This window comes from Belonocnema kinseyi, chromosome 3 (assembly GCF_010883055.1).
Source record: "Belonocnema kinseyi isolate 2016_QV_RU_SX_M_011 chromosome 3, B_treatae_v1, whole genome shotgun sequence".
Lineage (NCBI taxonomy): Eukaryota > Metazoa > Arthropoda > Insecta > Hymenoptera > Cynipidae > Belonocnema > Belonocnema kinseyi.
Genome location: NC_046659.1, coordinates 89,045,124 through 89,050,857, shown reverse-complemented (window position 1 = coordinate 89,050,857; position 5,734 = coordinate 89,045,124). Strand labels below are relative to the sequence as shown.

At 28.0% G+C, this 5,734-nt stretch overlaps 1 protein-coding gene across 2 annotated transcripts in view; it reads right to left on the bottom strand.

The window, feature by feature from the left end:
• The window catches only part of LOC117169215 (mucin-5AC), a 138,723-nt gene that overhangs the window by 107,185 nt on the left and 25,804 nt on the right, over positions 1-5,734 (bottom strand). For both annotated transcript variants that reach the window (XM_033355469.1, XM_033355470.1), the window contains exon 2: positions 1,008-1,097. The gene's annotated coding sequence lies outside the window, so the exon portion shown is untranslated. The remainder of the gene's footprint in view (positions 1-1,007; positions 1,098-5,734) is intronic.

Here is a 5,734-nt window from a genome sequence, read left to right as displayed (position 1 = left end):
ATATGTTATTAAAAATTCCTTCAGCTACTATATTTTTTATTACGTTAACATTCCATATTAGGCAAATTAAAAGAAGGATTGAAAGCAACAAAAAATTATATTTTATCATACAAGTAAACTACATGTAATTAAATCTGTCCGCATCACCTTCAATTTTCTGTTACAGTTTAAAATTCCTTGATAAGGAGTAAATACCAAGTCGGAATATGCTGGCAATTAAAATGAAAAAAAATTAACATAAAAGCAGCGGTATAGGTCTCAACAAAATTTATTATCTCATACATATAACGTAATCATAGATTTATTCAACTAAAATATTATATTTCTAAATAATTTATTACGTGTAATTTCACTAATTATTGTAAATTAACCAAAGTTCATATTAATTACGCAAAATAAAAAAGTGTTTGTTGGTAAAATGAATTATAATGATCCTACATTCGAACACTTTGAGTTCATAATTAAATTCTGTTGAATAATGATCTCATTATTTCAAATAATAAATGTAAGAATAACTAACGTGCATTGAACTTCATAGCAAATATTTCATTACTCAGATTTATATTTAATAAATTGTATGTAATATTTCAGATTAATATGATGCAACAAAATAAATATTCTTCCACTATCCAAAAGAATTTTTAATTACACTTGCTATTAAATTCTGTCTAGAAATTCTACCTTGCTTAATATAATGACGCTGTATTAAACTATAAACATAATATTGTGGGTAATTAATTTTCTTGGTTAAATTTTGCCGACTACTTGTCTAAAAGTATTTGTTTTTTAATTAATAATTCAATATTGTCTAATGTAATTGGAAGAGTTGATAATTTTGTGATGAAAGGGTATTTGAATTCGAGCCAATGTCGTTCTATGAACTCCAAAGTTCATTAAAAATTGGAAAGTGCGAGCAATAAGAATATTAAAAGAAGGGAAATTTTTTTCAGCCCACTCTGCTGAGAATGTAAAAATTTAAATGTTATAAGAGTTGTTTATTAACTCACCAATTCGATCACCCGTTTCCACGAGAGGTTTCTCGTGAATGAGCTGCTCTCCCAAATTCGATCTTTCTTGATTTGATGGCACTTCAATATCTGCAAAAAAATCAAGAATTACAAAAATGATCTTTAGGAATTTCTTCAACTTACATAAGCAAAATATTTCGCTTCATAAAAATTTATTTTTTAGGAAAAAACGTAAGAGTGGACGCTTTTCATTTACAGCTTTCAAAAACAGTTTCTCACTCTAGACTAAATTAACGTAGATTAAAGTTCAGTCACTCGAAATGACGTGAATTGTTTGAATGTCCCGAAAAAAAATGCGCAGCATCTGCTGGAAAAAGTTTCTAGTAAGTTTAAATTGTGCAGGGCATAATTAACTTTTATAGCGTTTGAAATGAAGTTTCAAGGAGAACATTTGCAACTTTGATTGTATTTAAGGCTGAATATATGGCGACTCAGATTTTTCGAAAAAAAGTCTACAAAATTAATTGGAAAGATAAACATTGATAAAAAATTATTATTACCCTTTAAACAATGTAAAGGTCAGCGTGCAAACAAAATAAAATTGCTATTCTTCTGAAAGTGAATAATTCAAGGTGGATCAATGGGAAACATTTTTCAATCTAAAGAATAATGGGCCAGTGGCTTTATCAAGAAAATAGAATTTTTTAAAGTTTTAAAAATCAAAATACTATATTTTAGAACCTTAAGACATTTATTTAAAACTGGGAACGTTATACGCACGGGTCAAGCATTGCATTGCTTATTAATAATATACAAATGTAAAATGAGATTAGTATGATTCCAAATTTGAACTGTACTGTTTAATCACTTTAACAACAAATAATTTGAGAGGCGAGGCTTAATTTTTAGGCAAATTCTTGAAGTTTTTCACAAATTAATGTGGAAAATGTCCTGATAAATTGAAAAGCTATCTCAAAAATATTCAGTTTTTAATGATTTTTTGTTCTCTTGAATTTCTTGGACTGTTTTAACTGCTTTTAAACTCTTTCAAACCCCTTTTAATTTTTTCGACTTGATTAAGATCTTCTGAATTCCTTCGAACTCTCAGATTTATCTGAAATCATCTATAAACTTTCAATGATCTGCATTTCTTGAATTCATGGAATTTCCTGAATTCTGAGTACTCTCTTGATTCCGGGACCTTCAGAATAATGTAAGGAATTCGCAGGAATTGATAGGGATTCAAGAAGATAAATAAATTCTAGGAATGCAGGGAAATCAGGGAATTAAGAATGTTTAAGGATTTAGGAGAATTCATGGAATTCGGAGATTTTTGAAATATTCAAGGAATTTCAGAGCATTTAGAAAATTTATAAAATTGAGAGAATTTATAATATTTTAGAAATTGAGAAGATATTGAAGGAACTAAAGGGATTCAGTGAATTCAAGGAATTCTAGGGATTTACAATATTGCAGGAATTCAAGGAGTTCAAAATATTCCAGAAATTTCAGGGATTCATAATATTCAAGGATATTAGACAATTTAGAGAATTCAAGGGATTAAGGAATTTAGAAAATTCGAAGAATTCAGAGAATTGAGAGAATTAGAGGAATATCAGAGGAACTAGGGATTTCAAGGAATTCAAAGATTTTCAGGAATTAAGTGAATTCAGGAAATTCAGAAAATTTAGAGTATTCCAGGATATTAAGGAATTTAGACAAATTAAAGATTTCAGAGAATTTTAGGAATTCAGAATATTTCAGGAATGCTAGGCATTCTGAATTTTCAAGGAAATCAGCGAATTCAGACAATTTCAAAGCATTTAGGGAATTTAAAATATACCATCAATTCATAGACTCTGCAAAATGATTATGAATCTAAATATAAAACTCTGGGTTTTAAAAATTAAATTTAAACCAATTTTTTTTATATTTCTTTACGTATCTTGAAACATGAGCTATTTTTACACAAGAATTGTTAAAATTCGTTTACACAAGATATGGAAAAAACATAACGAAATGTTTTCAATTTTTTGTTTGTTAAATTTGAGGGAAAAATGTTTTAAAAAATCTTTTGAAATTTAATACTTTTAAAAATTATGAAATATTCCCTATTGTTAATTTATACCTGAATTTTCCTCTAAATTTAAAATCAGTAAAAATACAAAAATTGTATTTAAAATTTTAAAATATGTACGTGTTTTAATAAAAAAATAAAAAACATCTTTTTAGCAACTCTAGGTCTAAAAGAACAAAATTGCAATTTTCGTCGTTTAAAAGAATATTATGTTTTGGCGAAAAATTGTTGCTTCTATTTTTTTTCATCTAAGCTTAATAAGCTTAGACAAATTTTGGAAAATTTCAATCGACTTGTCCAATGGCCTGAAGCTTTAAAAAATTTACTTTTTATTTCTTTTTAATGCCATATAGAAATTTTTCAGTGCTATTACTTATAAATCCAATCATTTTCACTTTTGCGACCACCCTATTAAAGACTCCTCTCTCTTTCTCTCTCTGAATTAAGAAATTGCTATTGTAAAAGATTTAAACAATTGATTTAATTATTCTCACTGAAACTAATATCAGAGTGATGTTCTGTCAAGAAAATACAATAATTCCGAATTTAATTTTATAATAGAGACGGTAAGGAATTTCAAAAAGGTCCTTAAAGTTTTGTTTCTGAAAGAGCAGAAAAGTTTGTTGGTTCTTGATGTCGGAACAATGGTCCTAAGATAGCCACAAATCGAAACAAATCTTGCCCAACGAACAGACCTTCACATGAAGAGGATTTCACGTACAGAACTACGAATGTATCTATGCACATAAAGTATCTCCTTTATCATGCTAATTTGGCAATTATTTTGCGGCGGTTAAATTTCAAACTGTCCGTCTGATTTCATCTCAATCTAGTTTCATCTTATTCGTAATAGTTTATGCTTCAGAATAAATAACACAATAATTATTTAAGTAATTCCTCTAACCGTTCACTTAATAATTTATTGAAAGTGGCCAAGTCCATGTCATCTGATCACGGCAATTTTCATATCGGAATGAAATTTAGCTTAGTTTCAGAATATATGATTTTTCGATAATAAGAAAATGCCCCTGAATATTTGTCGAAAAATAAAAAAATGACGGACTTACGGAACTTTAAGTTTTTGGGCATCTTTGTTAAAAAATGCTTCTGTTTCAAAATAATTCCAGTTCAATTTCTTTTTATTTCATTTGACATGTATATTTTTTTAATTTTAAAGGCTTTTAACTCACAATTATTAATGATTTTTCTGAAATTTTTTAAAATATAATATTTAAGAATTTGGTTGATATTAGATCTTCAAATTTTTAATATTTTTAATGTTCGGAAATAAGAACCCAAAATAGTGAAACCCAAAACGGCAATTTTCATAGTGAAATGGGATTTGGCCACGTTTCAGGATATACGATTATTTAATCATTTAAAAAATGTCAAATTCACTTCGCTTTCGTTTTTTTATTTACAAAAACCTGAAATTATTTCATTATATCATCGCATTAAAACTTGTTTTTATAAAAGATATTGGTTCTTTTATCAGGGTTGAAATTACTTCAAAGATGTAAATTTTGTTGGTATATTGATCGTTGTATTTTTTATTCCATTTTCATTATTGAATTGAAAACTATCAAGTCTTTCAAATCGAAATTAAAAGATTCTAATCTTTCGAAAAATGTAAAATAAAAACCAAGCAATTCAAACTATTTAAATATAAAATTGTTAAATTACAAACTGACTAAAATTTAACCCAAATATTCTCAAACATTTAAGTTTAAAGTTGATAAGTTAATACTGACTATCAAAGCTTTGTACAAGAAATCTTTCTGCTACAAGATTAATAGTGAAATGTTCATAACGTTTTTATTTGTTTGAACTAAAACTATAAAATTGTAAAATTTGAAATTAAAAGCCTTTGAAAATTAGGAAAATTCAAAACAAACATTTTTGAATTTAAAGAAACTGTGCTTTTAATGCAAAAAGCTTTAGTATCAAAGCCTTAAGAATTAAATTGTTATAATATATTATATATCATAGATAAAAGCGAGTGCAATAATTACAGAGGGATTAGGTTATTAAGCACCGTAAGTAAAATATATTCAAAAATACTTATTCGTAGGGTAATGAAAATAACAGAAACAAAGATTTGGGAAGTCCAAAGTGGGTTTATACCAGGAAGGTCATGTACGGATCAAATATTTAGCTTAAGGCAAATAACAGAAAAGAGTTTGAGAGTAGGAAAAAAAGTTTTCTGTGCATTTTTTGACCAAGAAAAAGCTTTTGACAAGGTAGATAGAAGTAAACTTTGAGAAGTTCTGAAAGAGTATGGAGTCAATGGATGGATCCTACAAGCTATACAAACAATATATACAGGTAGCAAAGCGAGTGTAAGAGTGAATGGGAAACTGAGTGACTGTTTCGATATTATTCAAGGAGTTAGACAAGGATGCGTTATGTCTTCATGGTTATTTATATTATTTATGGACAAGTGTTTAAGAATGGCTCTCTTCGACGAAGAGGGTGTGGACCTCCAAACAGTAAGAGTACGAGGCTTAGTGTTCGCAGATGATAAGGTTGTTATGGCCGAGTCTATCGAAGACCTACAAAGAATGTTGAATAAACCAGATGCAAGCATTAAGAGCATGGGCCTCAAAATTAACGCAAATAAAACAAAAACTATGGTGTTCGAAGGAAAGAGTGAGAAAACGCTATGCAATATTTTATTAAATGATGAGAG